The following is a 17491-nucleotide window of genomic DNA, read 5'->3' as shown; positions in this document are numbered from 1 at the left end:
GTTCATTGACGACGACATTTATTCATAATTTCCGTTGATGAAAGCAACTTTACTCATCAAGGTGTTCAAAAGTGTCAGTGGCAGGCGTGAGTTTGATGTAATCAGAAGTGATATGTGTGAGGAAAACAGTCGATGTAGAATTGCAGAGCCCCTCAAAGTCAATGCAAAGCCCCTAACAAGGACAGATGCATGAGGTTTTGTGTGTACGTGTGTTTGCGCGTGGAAGAGCATTACAGCCCATCAGAGCTAAATGCGAAACACGGCTGTGTAAATGGGCTGAGAAATAGAAATGATGAGAGCGGCGATCAGAGGCAGCGAGACCACAATTACCAGCCAACTCCAATCTTAACCTTCATTCAGCGCCTGATTCAATGAAGCTCTGTCTCACTGGCTCCCTGAATAACTGGCTGAATGTGCATTACAGATTTCATCGCAGTCGTATGACTGAAGGGAAGCAGCAGGCCTCATGGCGGATCTGAATGGGGAACTCTCAGTCTCTGACATCTATAATTTCTAAAAAAAACATCCCAGGAATTGCCCTGTAAATGACCTGCCATGTAATGCTTTTAACACCCATCATCATCATGCACCTGCTCACGATCCATATAAATCAGATAACCTGAAACACCGGCAGAAACCCATCATCACTTCCCCAAATTCAGTCATTTAGAGAGCGCTACCATCCTTAGAAACTGTGAGAATCCAGCACGCCTGCCAATCATAACTTTAACAAGACGGGGGGAATGTTAGGGAAATGTTAGCATGACTCAGCGGGATGAATGGTGCAGAAGCAGATGGAAGGAGGCGACTAAGTTCAACAAGTGACAAAATGTTAAACAATAAAAGCAGGGGATGTAATCATGTTATTAGATGCAACATTTAAAACAATGTTAAAGAAAAAATGACTCAAAGCACTTCCACTATTCTCTTATCTAATCAGCCGATCACACAAATGCCACCCGATCTTTTCAACACGTGGCCAAGATGACTACCGTATTTGCAGACCGTTAGGCACCGCATTATAAGACACAAGATCAATGCACAAGTCTATTTTCATACATAAGGCTCATCGGGTTATAAGGAGCATGATAAAACATTCACTTGAAATTGAATATATTCTATTTTGCTGACCATTAGACACACCACATTATAAGGTGCAACATCAATAAACGGGTCTATTTTCATACATAAGGATCACTGGGTTATAAGGCGCATGACAGAACATATGAAGTGAAAAAACACAGTCTGGTAAGTCAAACTTTATTCAACTTGTAAACAATAACTCAGAATATCGTTCAGTTGTAACTAAAACAGAAAAATACTTTCAAATTTGAAATCATTCGTTTTCCACAAATCCACCAATAAAAAGTGGAGGAGGTGAGCGTCATACTATGTCCTGTTCTCTGATTGGTTCATCGTACCTAGTTTTCTTGTTCATGTTCCGTTTTTGATCCTTCTCAGCAGCGTTTTTGGTTTTGTTTTTGCAAATAAATCTAAGTTTTTTGGAACTCCTGCCTCCTGCTCTCCTGCATCTGGGTCTTCGCCAAAACCAATCCTGACAGAACGAAGCGGGAGAGTATATTACTCTTTCTGAGTTCTTAGGCCGAGAGGCAGAGAAGAATATGCGTTGCGTTGAGGAGGAGAAGACCATGCCGCGGTTCAGGGAGCAGGAGTCCCCCTTCAGGGGAACGCGCCTGGCTTTTGGTGGGCCCAAGAGCGTTCAGGTTCAGTGCGGGCAGAAGAGACGACAATGGCGGCGGCAACCCCCTCCTGTCCCTGTTTCGGGGGTGGTCCTGGACGCACCCCAGCCTGTTCTTGTGGGGGTCCTGGACGCACCTAGCTCTTTTCCCGAGGTGGTCCAGGACGCACCCCAGCCCCTTCTGTGGAACACACTTGGCTCGAGGGTGACCCAAGTGTGTTCAACCCTAGGGGGGCGACATCGGCGCCAGCCCCAGTCTGTCCCTGCTCACACAACAGCTCTTTTCCATTTTAGATGTTTTTGAGTGGCTCAAATTGAAAGTTTACGCTGCCACTCAGTCTTTCTGCCACTCAGTCTTTCTGCCACTCAGTGGGCGTAACTCGCTATGAAGTCGTATCTGTGACGTCATGTGCATTCCCTCTATTCAGTACGTACTAGTAGGATAGTGAGTGGTTTTGAAAACGGCCAGTGTCCTTAGTGATCTCCAAAAGTCCCAATTTGGAGCTAAAGTACTCTCAAAGTAGCTTTTTGTTGATTAGCTCCCATCATCGTGCTTAACAATTGCTCTTGAGTTTCGTCTTCCCTTCTCTAATTATCATTTAGTCATTTTTCTACCCACAAGATTTCTATTTAGGGCAGTTAAGAGACAAGCCCTATGTTAGAAATTAGACATACGAATTGGAAATACATGCTTTGTGGGATGCAGGCAAGGTCAAAAGGTCAAAAGTCATTATATACAGTACGCCTTCAGCCTTCAAACATTACAAAACCAAAGGGTTATTCATTTTTAAAGATAACCGTTCCAACCGTTTTCCCTTTGATGTCTTCTTTGCTGTACATTTGTTGAATTAGCTGAATAAATGAGTCGCAGCTGTTACGTAATTGAAAAATACCGCTCTGGTGGGCAGAAAACAGTTGCAAGCACAACAGCAAACAAATTGCCTACTCATCCCACTTTGGAAACAAGATTTTGCACTGTATGGGAATAAATAACAATTCAACAATATAAGCTGTGGAAGCAAAAGAAAAGTGCATATCTGGAAGCATTCATTTAAAAAGCAATTTAACGTCTCAGAAAAGAGGACTCTTATTAAAACTTTTGAAAAAGATTACATTCTGCCCATATTTAAATAGTTAAAAGCTGAACAGCAGATCCCACGACCTTCTGTAGGGGCCGGCGTAGCACGAGTCAGTATTTACACATAATCAGCAACATCGCTGCCAAGTCAATCAGCAACGTTAACCCTTGTGCTGTCTTTGGGTCAAAATGACCCAATTCTTCTATCCTTCTTTCCTCCTGCTCTCCCTTTCCTTCTTCATTTCCTCTTTTCCTCATTTTTTACCCTCCTTTACTCCTTTTTTATTCCTACCTCCCTTTTCGTCATTCGTTCCTTTATTACCTTCTTTGCTTTTCCTTCCTTCTCTCCTTATTTTCTCCATTCCTTCCTTCTTCCCTCCCTTCTTTCTTTTCTTTTTTATCCATTCCTCCCTCTCTTATTTCCTTTTCTCCCTTCTTTCCTTCCTTTCTCCCTTCCTTCCATCTTTTCTCCCTTATTTCCTTCCTTCCACCTTTTCTCCCTTCTTTCCTCCCTTCCATCTTTTCTCCTTTCCTTACTCCCTTTCCTACTTCCTTCCTTCCTTCCTTCCTTCGTTCCTTCCTTCCTTCCTTCCATCTTTTCTCCCTTCTTTCCTTCCTTCCATCTTTTCTCTCTTCTTCCCTTCCTTCCATCCTTTTCTCCTTTCCTTACTCCTTTCCTTCTTCCTTCCTTTCTTCCTTCCTTCCTTCTGTCCTTCCTTGCTTCCTTCCATCTTTTCTCCCTTCTTTCCATCTTTTCTCCCTTCTTCCCTCCCTTCCATCTTTTCTCCTTTCCTTACTCCCTTTCCTACTTCCTTCCTTTCTTCCTTACTTCCATCTTTCCTCCCTTCCATCTTTTCTCCTGGCCTTATTCCCTTTCCTACTTCCTTCCTTCCTTACTTCCTTCTTCTTTCTTTACTTCCATCTTTTCTCCCTTCCTTACTCCATTTCCTACTTCCCTTCTTTCTTCCTTCCTTTCAACTTTTCTCCCTTCTTCCTTCCCTTCCAACTTTTCTCCCTTCCTTCTTTTCTCCTTTTCTTATTCCCTTTCCTACTTCCTTCCTTCCTTCCTTCTTTCCTTCCTTCCATCTTTTCTCCCTTATTTCCTTCCTCCCATCTTTTCTCCCTTCTTTCCTCCTTTCCATCTTTTCTCCCTTATTTCCTCCCTTCCATCTTTCTCCTGTCCTTACTCCCTTTCCTCCTTCCTTCCTTCCTTCCTTCCTTCCTTCCTTCCTTCCTTCCTTCCTTCCTTCCTTCCTTCCTTCCTTCCTTCCTTCCATCTTTTCTCCCTTCCATCTTTCCTCCCTTCCTTACTCCATTTCCTACTTCCCTTCTTTCTTCCTTCCATCTTTTCTCCCTTCTTCCCTCCCTTCCATCTTTTCTCCCTTCCTTCCTTCCTTCCTTCCTTCCTTCCTTCCTTCCTCCCTTCCATCTTTTCTCCCTTCCTTACTCCCTTTCCTACTTCCTTCCTTTCTTCCTTACTTCCTTCCTTCTTCCCTTCCTTCCATCTTTTCTCCCTTCCTTCATTCCTTCCTTCCTTCCTTCCTTCCTTCCTTCCTTCCTTCCTTCCTTCCTTCCTTCCTTCCTTCCTTCCTTCCTTCCTTCCTTCCTTCCTTCCTTCCTTCCTTCCTTCCTTCCTTCCTTCCTTCCTTCCTTCCTTCCTTCCTTCCATCTTTTCTCCCTTCTTCCCTCCCTTCCATCTTTTCTCCCTTCCTTACTCCCTTTCCTACTTCCTTCCTTTCTTCCTTACTTCCTTCTTCCCTTCCTTCCATCTTTTCTCCCTTCCTTCATTCCTTCTTTCCTCCCTTCACCCTCCCTTGACCCAAAGACAGCACAAGGGTTAAAATGATTAAAACGATTGTTTGTTTTCAAAGAAACACTGACTATTACAATTAGCTGACTGAAAATATTTCTGAGACAGCAACAATCCCCATTGTGATTCAAATCCCCCCTAATCTGACCCCTCCCTGCAGCTCCAGCGCCGCGCACCAGGCCAGCCCCCTTTATTAGTGTCCAGTAATAAGTGGCCCAACAGCAGCGCTGCAGTAGGAGTCCACGCGGTTGCCATGGTAGTTAATAAGACTTGTTAAGATCAAAGTTACTCAGAATATTGTTGACTCTCCAGGAGGAGGTGAGTGGAGCCCAGAGGAATGCAATTAAAGCTGAGGCAGGGAAACCTCCACATACCTGCTGTTACTCTGAGAGTGACTGCAGCTGCAGGAGGGACGACCACAAACGAGTGTGTGCTGCAGGGAACAGGCAAAGGTGCAGCCTGCTGGGAAACGTAGCACAGAACCAGATGAAAGGACTGAGGGAGATGAAATGGATAATGGGTGACCACCGAAGAAAAAACCCCACCTCTACCTAACACAGATGGATGTCACAATTACTATAATCACTAGTAGATTTAGTGCAACGGTCATTTTAATGGGATGTTTTTATGAATTGCAGGGAGGAATTTTGAACCACTTTTGATTTAATTACATTCAGCCTTCAATTACTGGTTTTGTGTGCCACTCTCTCTGAGGCAGAACCGTGATCCATTAGAGGACACGCTTCCCAAACCATGTATTAGCTGCATTGAATTACATTTCCCGTGAGCGTGAATAATAACACACCTATATCAAAATCTGTTTTCACTTCAGAGAGACGTATTGAGAAAACGAGTGGTCAGAAAAAGCCAATATTTGGAAAACAAAATGCTTTGAGTTGGCCAAAAGGCATCGTTTTTTGTCCACGAAACAGATCAGATAAAACTCTGTTTAATATCCCCCCAAATATGCCAAGAACGCCAGTGTGAAGCACGGTGGCGGCAGTAGCATTATTCTGTTTTTGTTTTTTTAAATGGGGAGGACCCAAGTATTGGGGAAAACTAAAGAAAAGAGGAAATTAGTGTTGGCGAAATGATTGAGGAAACCTTATTTCAGTCTTTGAGAGAACTGTGTGAGGTTAATCAACCTTTGAACTTGTTTTGTCCTTCTGAAACTGTCACATGCTTGGCTAACAGAAGTCACAGCAGCCACTTCCTGATCTACTCTGGGTTTTCAACTGTCCTGGTGACAGCTGTCCACTGTAATGTCAGGAATCAATCACACGTTATCACTTCCCTCACACTCAGTACGTGCACATGCAGCGATTCAAGGTGGTTGGAGATCTGATCAGATAATGACATGCAGAAGATTGGATCAACTTGTCTGATTACACATGCTGTTCTGAGATCAGACTGAATCAGATTGAATAAACCACTGTAACCAGAGCATGGCTGACTCTGTGACGCTAGGTGGCGCTGTACCCGAGGTAACCATGGTAACCATTTCAACAAAGAGCCACTTCCGGTTGACCTCCGCTTAACAACAAGCGGAATTCTCCTTCACTCGCCCTTCTTTTCTCCACTCGCACTTCTTTTCTTCCCTAACCCCTAAAAAAGAAGGGGGAGATTTTAGGGCACTTGGCCCAGGTGCCTGTCCCATTTCTCCTACTCCCCCTCGTTTTCATCCCTAACCTGATCAGGAAGCAGAGAGCCAAAAGCTGTTTTAATTTCAGCTGTAGCGCTGTTAATATGGCACTTTATTAAGTTTTAATATTTTTTCAGGTATAAAGGTAACCTTAAGATCCGCAACCGGGGCTCAGTTTATCCAAATAACGCCTGTTAAGAAATTTGACCCGATGTTTTCGGAGATGAGAAGAGCCGCCGCCCCCGGGGAGCAGCCTCAGCTCACAGCCCGAGAAGAGACGTGTCCGCCCGGTCAAGCTGCTGCGTCAGCCCCGGGAGAGAAACTCTCTCTGGGACGCTGCTCTGTTGAGAATCACGCCGGCTGAAATAAATCATTTAGGAAGATGTTGGTTTAATAGATGAAATCTAACAGTTGTAGCTACGCCTGTTAAGAAATTTGCTCCGAAATTTAGAGATTTATGTCTGCCGGTTCCGGAGTTTATGCCGCGTTCCATTTACCTCGGAAATCGGAAGTGGGAACTGGGAATGGCAGCCATCTTGGAATGGTAACTCGGGGGTGGTGAAGACTCTCCCACTTTCCCAGTGGGAAACCCCACTTTGAGGGGCGTTCCAGTTGAAAATTCCGACTGGGGACTGGGAAATCCCCACTTCCGAGGATAAATGGAACGCGGCATTAGGTCCGCGTTAAATAGACGCAGCCTACGGCGTAGGGTACGGCGTATTTTGTTTTTTTTTTATGCCACAGTTTGCAGATTGATTGTTGATGCGTGGGCTAACGTGTCTGCTGGGATTATTTTGCGAGCTTTTGCAAAAGCGTGCATTTCCGAGGCACCGCACGGCACGGAACGTGACTCTGACAGCGAGGAGTTCGGACTGGCACAGCTGATTTAGCGGAGCTCTTTAATGCAGAAACAGAGGATGAGACTTAATGGGTTTGATTAATGTAAAAACTGAAATAAAGTAGCCTACAATCAAACAAAGTTTTGCTCCCGCTGTATTTTTAAATACGCACACTCCTGTGCTTGTGTGTGTGTGTGTGTGTGTGTTCTTGTGTGTGTGCCGTTTCGGTCGGTGCGCCGTGTGTGTTTTAAATACAGAAATATGACACATAAGACTGAGGCTATGCCTTTTCACACGGCGCCCGTATGGTCGCGAAAATACAGTATTTATATATGAAATGTCAGAATAGGAAATATTTTGACGACACCCCTGAAGCAGTCAAACGACACCCCAGGGAGCTACTACTGAGCAGCGTTGCGTCGTCTCCTTTCACTTCCGGGTGAATCCCCTCCCCCGGGGGAAAACCCCACCCGGGGGAAATTCTCGAGCATGCGCAGACTGTAATATCCATGTCTCCGTACACATGGCATTAACAAGGCGGTTGCGACTGGCTTATCTAGGTGCTGCAAGCGGGTTGATGAATCCAGTCTGATCAGATTACTTGACTGACTTAAGGTGTTCACATGCAGTTTAAAAGTCAGTACGATGTGTGCAAATGATCTCCAACCAGTTTGAATCGCTGCATGTGCACGTACTGACTACTGTCTACTGTTCACTGTTCATTGTCCTTATATGGTCATTTCCTGTCAAGTTTCTTAATAAAAGCATAATGCAGGAGGAGGACCTTTGGGAAGCATTTGCTGTCAGGGGCTCTGCCCCTGTTGCTGTGCTCCCCCCTTCTGCAGAAGTGTGTTAAAAGACCATTCCAAGCCAGTCTCTGTGTTTTTCCTCGTTATGAATTTATGTAATGTTGATTTAGACCTAACAACTGAGACAGACTGGGACATTTCAGCGTGACGAATGAAAACGACACTTTTCGGAGAGGGACATCAACGTCTTGAAACAGCAAAGCCAATGGAAATATATTCAATTTGACTGAAAATCTGTGGTATGACTCAAAAGCTGACAAAATCCATACTGTTTGAGGACTAGCCTAAAGTCCCAGTGGCTTGTTGTCCCAAATTTACTGTATACCAAAATACCCCCAAAAATGTTGTCTTTTACTGAGGAAACAGCTGAAATAAAGGGTTTCTTCCTGGTTTTATCTCTGTATCAAGTACAAAACTATACACAAGACCTGAGTGTTGCTTTTTTACCCATATCACATATCACTGCAGCCATAAGCCTGAGCTATTTATTGCATCTGAAAAGCTACTCACCCTCACTAGAAGGCATTATCTGGTCAAGCATATTTCTCAGGCAGATTTGGAGTTTTAAACATAAAAATGGAGCCACAGCCACTTTAATTCCCACGATGAATACACACCATCTGCCGTGAGTATACAGTATGCATCAGAAGATGTGTGCCACATGCAGGGATGGGGTTGGTTTAACAAACTTCAAAAGCCATAAACAAACCTGAGGGACGGCGTTAACTCTGTTAGGATCAATTCACAACAGAGGTATGGGACTGTCTTCCTTACAGTGGCCGACAAGGGCCAAACGCACTGCAACGGCCTAATGCGTCTCAGTTAAGGAAAACGGCTTTAAGTACAGAAACGATTCAAATTCACAAACTCAAAACGAGGTACAAAAAGAGGAACGTGGTGCAAATGAAAAAACGTGCTGCAAAAAACAAAGACAAATGCAGCATCATCAAACGCGCTGAACTGAACCACAGTGTTTACATCCATTATGAAACGTTTCTTTATGATATTTTACACCAGACGATACAATGTACAGCGTTGTACAGTGATATAAACATCGTATATAAATATAGTCAGATAAAAATCACATTACCGTTCCCGCTGTATGTTTAAACCATGGATGTAAACACTGTGGTTCAGTTAGCAGTTCGGTCTCGGCCGAGAGCGCCCCCTGCAGGTTTGGAGCACTTCCGCACAACCTACTAACACGCATGTGTCCCTTGTAAAGCGGAAGAAGACGGTGTTGCACTTTTCGTAACAGTTTAGCTGCACAGACACCGGCTGGGACTGACTGTTTTAAATGTGAAGTTGCACAATTTAAAAGCAGTGTTTAAGAATATATTTTATTTTTGATACTTAGAAAAAAATGTTTTTTTTTTTTTTTATATTTCAGGAAATGTTAATTTTAAAATATTTTTTTGTATTTTAATTGGAAAATGTAACAGTTTACTAGTTTGCATAATATGTAAATGTCAATTATTCTCATAAAAGAAACAAATTGGTTGTTTTTAATCAAGTAATCTGTCTTGTTTTCTATTCTATATTTATAATTAGGCTTTAATAAAGCTAAAGTAATTCTTATCCGATTACTCGAATAATTGATGGAATATTCCGTAGAATAATTGATCAGCAAAATATTCGATAGCTGCAGCCCTACATTCGAGTGACGGTCACTATAAACACATGATATCATATTTACCTCCCTTTTAAAAAGGGCCAAGCGGAGAAGGCCAATTTGCTGTTTCTTGCATTTATCTCAATTAAAATTGATTTCTTGCTAAAGCTTAATTTGGAGTTCAACTGTTATAAAGACCTGGGTGAGCAAATAAACGTATCCGTGGTGCCACAGCCAGAATATTCACATATTGGGGCGATGAAGCGTCGTATGATCCATCTGTTTTCTGTTCCTCTACCTCCCTGTGGTCCAGCTGAGCAACTAACAGCGGATTAATTCTCCCTTTCTTCTCCGCTGCATCTATAATGAAGATGTTTGAGGATAATGTCGTGGGGAAGAACTTCCTTTCTCTGAGATTATCTTGCTCCGTTTTTGATTAAGTCTGTTCCCTCGTCTCTTCAGTCTTGTTTCGCTATTGTCTCTTGTCGGCAGTACTGGAGTTGAGGGGGGATGAGGGGGATGGCATCCCCCCTGAAATAAAAACGGTCAAAATCATCCCCCCTGTAAAACTGCCATCCCCCCTTTCCATCCCTTATGTCATTTCATCAATGAATGTGGTTTTACTGCTATTTCAACATTTAGAGTCATCACCAGAAAAATAACTCCAGAAACATTTGACAATTTTCACCTGTTTCAGGTAAATTTTCACTTGAAATAAGTAGGAAAATCTGCCAGTGGGACAAGATTTATTTTCTCATTACAAGCAAAAAAATCTTGTTCCACTGGCAGATTTTTCTACTTATTTCAAGTGAAAATCTACTTGAAACTGGTGAAAATTGTTGTTTTTTCCAGTGATGAGTCTTGTTTTAAGTGTAATGCGATTTTTTTTTTTACTAAAATGAGACATTTTAACTAGAAACAAGACAAATATTCTTGTTAAGATTTTGAGTTTTTGCAGTGATCCATTTTACTTATCCTGTGAAGGACAGAGTCATATTGATAAGTTCAGAAAACTGTTTTTTATTGTTGTGTTTTGATGTATTTGATGTAAGCCCAGTGGATATTTAAAGCTTACAGAAGGCTGCATTTAACTGCTGCTATGTCATTCCTGCAGTATTTCTGCAGGTGTTTTGGTCAGTGCTATTATTTGTAATATATTATATTATTTATAATCAGCACAAATTATCTGTCCCCATATGATAAAATCCACCATCCCCCCTGATTTTTTTTTTACAACTCGAGTACTGCTCGTCGGTTACTCGTGCTCCCATCCTTCACCCGTTTCCTCACACGAGTTCCTCGTGTTTGTTTCCAAGCCACACGTTTTCACGCGTCCCAGATTCTCCGGTTTCTGCTTTTCAGGATGTGTGGACTTTGTTTTCAACCTTTCCCTGGAGGGTGACGGACACCGGTTTACCCGGGGACACGGGCTCATTGAAAAGTTAATTTTGGTTTTCTCTCATGACCCTTTAATTTCTGCAGTTTGATCATTAAAGGATTTAAAAAGGATTTCCAGTCCAATACCTCATCGCAGAGGATTTCACCTCGAGTTTTTAATAATATAACTATGGAAGAGTATTAGGGCCATGCAGGAGAAACTTGAGAAATTTGAGAGGGGAAGCTTTTTTTTTTATTGTGCACTTTTTGTTAGACCCTCCAGAAAAACGCGGGGAAAAATCCTTGATTCCGCGGGCTAAAATCCTTGATTCCGCGGGCTAAAATCCTTGATTTTGCGGGCTAAAATAATTGATTATGCGATTAAATGTGGGGGTTTTTTATGTGCTTTTATGCGGTGAAATTGCGGAATATGCTGGAAGTTGCGGAATATGCGGGAAGTCATGGAATAGGCCTATGCGGAAAGTTGCAAAATATGCGATATATGCAGGAAGTTGCGGATTCGGCGCTGAGCTCTTCCCTCTTAAATTCAGCGGGTTGTCTCGTCTGATCTGAGGTCGTAAGAGAAAAAAAAAGGAGAGCAGGTAGAGAGGAGAGGAGAGAGACGGCCGGCCCAGGGGCCGGCCGTCTCTCTCCCTCCAGCCCGCGGCTCAGTGCTCGGGTGATTGCCGGGCGCACCGGCGCGACGAGGGGGACGAGACAGAGCTCCGTCACCCCACGCGTCCGCCGCCACTATGCCCCAAGTGGATGGGAGCTCCGCCTCCGCAGGCGCAGTGGTACGCAGTCAGTGCGGAGACCTGAGTCCACCGGCAGCCCGTCCCACCGCGCAAGCGGGGGGACGGGCTGCCGGTGGACTCTCTTTTTCCTCTCTCTTTTTCCTCTCACCCCCGCGGGTGAGAGCTGCTGTTTGGGGGGTGGCGGTTTTCTGCGAGGGGTGCGGAGGTCCCCGGGCGGGTCCCGCACGTCGCGACCGGGTGTCCCGACATGTCACTGACAACACTTCCCCCTTTTTCCAAACTTTATGCGAAAATGTGCGGCGATGATGCAGTGAAATCAAGCGAGCCCCGCATAATTCGCATATTCAGCGCGGACATATGCAATATTAACCCCAGTAAAAGTGATTTTTCTGCACCAGACATTGAAATCCACGGAAAGTCTGTAAATCCACGGACAGTCGTGAAATCCGCGAAAAATTACGCGATCACGGAATCGCGGATTCCTGGAGGGTCTATTTTGTGCACTTCAAAAGTGGAAATGTCGAGAAAAAAGTCGAAATGTCAAGATTAATGTTGAAATACAATTTCGAGAAAAAAGTAAAATGTCAAGATTAATGTTGAAATACAATTTCAAGAATAAAATCGAAATTTCAACCTTTTTCTCGAAATTGTACTAGGATTTGTACTAGGAACTAGGGTTCGAACCAATGACCTTCACGTTCATGGGCGAACGCTTTACCAACTTCCCCAGAAAGAAGTCAAAATGTCGAGAATAATGTTGAGATACAATTTTCGAGAAAAAAGTTGAAATGTCGAGATTGATGTTGAAATACAATTTCAAGAATAAAGTCGAAATTTCGTGAATGAAATCAAAATTTCGCCTTCAACTTTATTCACGAAATTTTGACTTTTTTCCTCAACATTTTGACTTTTTTCTCGAAATTGTACTTCAACATTATTCTCGACATTTCGACTTTTTTCTGAACATATCGACTTTTTTCTCGAAGTGCATAATGAAAAATAAATCTTCCTCCTCTAAAAGTACTTTTATTTTTCTCCTGCCTGGCCCTAATACTCCGTATATAACTGACTCCTTGAGATAATGATTTATTTTTCCATTAAACGGTAAAAGAAGTGGACCATTTACCGTTAACTTCACATTAAAGTGAAGTATTTGCTCATGACTGATTCCAATATGGACGCTCTGTTAAAACTTGACCGTTTGAGTACAAAGTTCACAGTTTGTGTCGCGTTCGTCCTTCAGCCTCTTGGCACAGCAGGAGCAGCAGCTCCTAATCACATTAATCAGGATCTCCACAGCAGGGCCGTATGTACCCAGACGCCGCCGACACGCCTGAGTTACAGCCCAGATACTTCATGAGGAGAGATTCATCTCAACGCCGCGGCGTCGCGCTGCGCTCGTATGCTGGCGGGCGCTTGGTGTCACCGCGGTGACCGAGATTCGAAGAATCCCATCCACCTTCAGAAACCGGCCGGCGCATCACAGCCCTGCCACCGGTGCTGGCTTTGGGTCCGGGTGAAGAGGGCTAGAACAAGATCAGACCCATGACCTGGAAAGGTTCACATTAACCAACAAAAAAGATGCTCACATGATTCATCTTGCCTTAATGCTGTCTTTTAAAGCAGCACTATGTAACTTTTCCACCTTAATATAATATTTCCAGAGTCATTGTGATGGTACATCAACTAACAACAGGTTTAATGAACCTCTGTCAGGGTCTGAGGGGTCTGTATCACCTTCACTGGCACTATGTAACTTTGAGGAGCATGGTAGGAACCCTGCCACACTAAAAAACTACACATATTTACGGCTTTGACTGCTTTACGGCATACGTCACTTCCCCCTCCTTCCCGATTTGTAGTCGAGACGAAAATGGGCGGGGTGTGGAGAGAGAGCTCAGGAGAAGCTGGTAACCCGTTGCTGCGTTGTGGCTGCAGCAGCTCCACACGTAACAGACGTGGGGAAAAGATCGCTAATGGTTTAACTTTTCACCGCTTTCCTGCTCGTAGAAAGAACCATGGAGGCCAAGTATCTGAGATAACGGAGTAAAAGAGTAAAAGAGTCGTCGGCTCGGTTGGATCGCGGCTGTAACGACCAAACCTTCCACACAGACACACATGTCGGATCGGGTTTTATTCCCCAGTTCTCCAGCAAAACGCAGTTGCTGGCCAGCTCTCTGCGGTGCGATTAACCCCAATCTGCAGATAAAACTAGTTTGTTGAGGAAAAAATATTAACTATATTTGTAGCTGCAGAGGAAAAAAATTATCTCACGAGGAAAACAAAAATATTGCTCACGCCTCGGAGCCTCTTCAGCATAATATAGCAGTCAAAAAAAAGAAAAGAGAAGTAAGAGTGATACAAAACATTTACTGTATGTTGTACTATTATACAAATTTATTGAAACACATGGCGAGTCAAACATTTACCAAAGCAGCTGCCAAACACTCCTAAACAAGGTAGTAAGACGTGGGTTGTGCAGAACTGCGGCAGTAAATCCTCATCGGAGCTCCACTCTTTGATAGGGATTTCATAATGACCCAACCCGTTAATAATCATTATTTTCTCCATATACCGCTCCCTGGCTTCCTTGTTTAAGGTATCCCGGTAAATTCCAGTTCCTTTCCAGCAGTTTAACATCTTTTTTTTTTGCGTTCACTTGGTGAAACAGAAAAGTAGTTTTGAAAGTCCGTCCCGTCTTCATTTACTATCAAAACAAATGCACGCGACGGGCACAGGAGTTTTCCGGCAGTACGCGCTGGTGCTCATGGGAAACGTAGTGTTCTTTCTGGTAAAGCACTACCGCTTTTGTCCAAAAGATGCCGCCAAACTCAACAAAAGCTGAAAGTTACGTTGTGCTGCTTTAAGACGTTGGTTGGACTTTTATTTTGATAAGAAGGCTTTTATTTTGTTAAGCGTTCATTAAGCCCTTAGCTATTTGGTTAACATTGGGACAATCATTTATTTCTCGTTGTGTTTTTGAAACATCAAAGGGCATGAACTCTATGAAACTAGGCTTCTCTTTACCATCCCAGAAACTAGTTTTTGAGACGACGTCCTTCTCTGAAACTGGGGATCAAACGTGACCTGAACTTAATCATGAAAAAAGAGCTGAAATAACACGAATTCGAGCAGTTCAGTGTGAATGAGGTCAATTCAGTAAAATGCTATACAGTGTTTGCAGGTATTGATCTTAGTCAGCTTTAAATACTCTTCTAAGATCCTCAAAATATGCTCAATTAAAACATGTTATTTAATATTAAGGACCCAGTTAGCGATTATTCATGCAAAGCGAACTGTTAACAGTCATTAAACGACAGATGGATCTGATCATATAATGTCCAACTCCCAGAAACGCTTTTAGCTGCAACACGCTGTTCTGAGGAAGTCCTTCCTTATCTGGTCTCCGTTTGAGTCACATGGCCGATGAGCTGATGAGGATGAATTATGCCATTTTTTCTTAGAGATAGCGGAGCCCGGCTGATCGGCGATCGATCAGATAGACGATGCTTCCCCACTTCCTCGTGGCGCCACTCAGATCAGATACCAGGTGGATGTTCATTACTCAGACAGATACCCGTCTCGGGGCTGGATAAGTATGCTATCTAGTTTATAAGTGCTATAAACTCCCATTAGATAAGTATTTGTGCCGTCAGAGAACAACGGTCCCAGTCCTACGTGACCAATACCTCCAATAAACAGACAACAGTCCTCATTGATCTCTCGTATCAAACTATCGTCAATATTAAATGATGCTTCTTTACACTTCGGTTGATCACTCTGCGTCCTGTCATGCAAGTACCAACCATCCGTCCGTCCGTCCGTCCGTCCGCCCGCCCGCCCGCCCGCCCGCCCGCCCACTCACCCACCCATCCATCCATCCATCCATCCATCCATCCATCCATCCATCCATCCATCCATCCATCCATCCATCCATCCATCCCTGATGGTAGATGGTAGGGTTTCAGGGGTAGCAGCCAGTAGGAAGTAGGAAGACCTGTCCTTCCTGTGGAAAACCCTGGCATTCCCAAGACATCAGAGACATTTTATAAACTCTACCCCCCACTACGGTTGTGTTTCCTGTATCTGTGTCACGTGGGTTTCCCCACTGCCCCGCCCCTTTAGGAGAATAACAGCAGGTCCTGAGTCTATTGAGTCCTATGGGAAAAGTGAACGTGAGCACAGATTATTACCAATTCCTTCGCCCCATAGTAACCTAAGTAAATATGGGACCCATTTTTCAAAAGCCACATACCTTCTGAACATTCTGACACCAAAATGGCAATTTTCAGACCACCAAATTAGGAGAAAATTAACTTTGTTTGAGACCTGTCTCTGCCTGAGCAACACAGTCTCACGAGATTTGGCTCTCATAGCTCTCCTCTCTGGTGGTGCTGATCATAGACATGTATACGTATATATATACTGTATATACGTATATATGTCTATGGTGCTGATTCAGAGATTCAGAGTCGTCGGTCACTGCAGAACTGCCAAAGTCGTTGACTTGCTTCTTTGCTTAATAATACTGTTATTATTGAAGTCTTTTTGGAAGGGAAAAAAAAATATTAGGCTGATCCGATGATGTTGTACTGGGTTGATATCAGACATTTAGGTAGCAGATAAAAAAAAACGAGCGGCAAAATAAGGCGCAAATATTAAAATTGTACTGTATCTCGTTCACAACACTTCCAAAACGATGTGGGGAGAGGGGCGACCACGCCCACTTAGGAGACAAGAAGTGTATACCATTTCATACCATTGGCAGAAACGGTAATGCGTGATCTTCTGTATAGAGTATCTTTGGAGACATGCTGTAAAAAAAGCCCCCCGCCAATCAAAAATGGTTGAAACACCTCCCCAGGGAGGCGTCTAGGAGGCATCCTAACCAGATCTGGACGTGGAGCAGCAGCAGCTGCATTCCAAGTCTGTTACCCAATAACAGAACTTTCTCTCCATCACCAAGACATCCTATGGAAGAAACTTCTGCCATCTTTTTCTTTCTGTCATAGTTTGTTACCATAAGCGAGGGTAGGGACCATCAGCTCTCTGTTCACCACAACAGACCGGTAAAGAGTTGGCATTACTGTAGACCCCCTCCACCACTCCCCCGGTGGTCTTGCGCTCCGTACTTCACCCACTCGTGAACAAGAAACCGAGATACATACTGCACTCCGAGGCCGGAGAAGGCATCCCACCCTTTTCCCACTGAGAATCACGGACGTCACTTACCTGTTTGTCCTCTGGTGCTGAGATCAATGCCTCTTGACACCTGAAACGAGAAAGTTGAGACAATATTTATTATTGTGTAAACAGCTAACAGCTTCAAGTCCCACATGGAGAATCGGTTTCACGGCTCTCGTAAAAAAAAATGTGGTCACATCCAGCTCTGATACACCCTCAACACACGCCTGCTGTCAGCCCCGTGACCAGGGTTTACATCTTCATATTAGCCACAGTCATCTTTCTTATCGCCCAGTAGACTAGTGACAATGCCCCAAAAAATTTGACATACCCCTACCGGGGGTAGAACAAAACCTAACAATGTTTTTCCTCATCTCTAAGGTGTCCCATATATGAAATGGATTCTTAGGTTAAAATATTTTACTGCAAACATTGTTAAATTGATACATATTGTTATGCACCCCAAACCTAAAAAAGAACCAAAATACAGTCTGGCCGTATGGGAGTTAAGATATATAAACTCATGTAGATTAATAACAGAAGCTCTGACAGCTTTGAAACTTGACATAATTGTGGTCAGGAAGTTGCTTTACCTATTAGAAAAACCTGGATGTGAATATCTTGATGTGTGTTACATATAAAGACCTTTGAACACTTTTCCAAAATAAGCGAACATGCAAAAAAAG

General features: G+C 43.5%; 1 protein-coding gene across 1 annotated transcript in view; it reads right to left on the bottom strand.

Annotated features, from left to right (window-relative positions):
• The window catches only part of si:cabz01090165.1 (uncharacterized protein LOC100333421 homolog), a 686742-nt gene that overhangs the window by 533913 nt on the left and 135338 nt on the right, over nucleotides 1-17491 (bottom strand). Inside the window, exon 2 of the mRNA XM_061719918.1 lies at nucleotides 16854-16893. The gene's annotated coding sequence lies outside the window, so the exon portion shown is untranslated. The remainder of the gene's footprint in view (nucleotides 1-16853; nucleotides 16894-17491) is intronic.

This window comes from Cololabis saira, chromosome 4 (genome assembly GCF_033807715.1).
Source record: "Cololabis saira isolate AMF1-May2022 chromosome 4, fColSai1.1, whole genome shotgun sequence".
Lineage (NCBI taxonomy): Eukaryota > Metazoa > Chordata > Actinopteri > Beloniformes > Belonidae > Cololabis > Cololabis saira.
The sequence above is the reverse complement of the archived record's forward strand: the minus strand, read 5'-3'. Positions and strand labels throughout refer to the sequence as shown.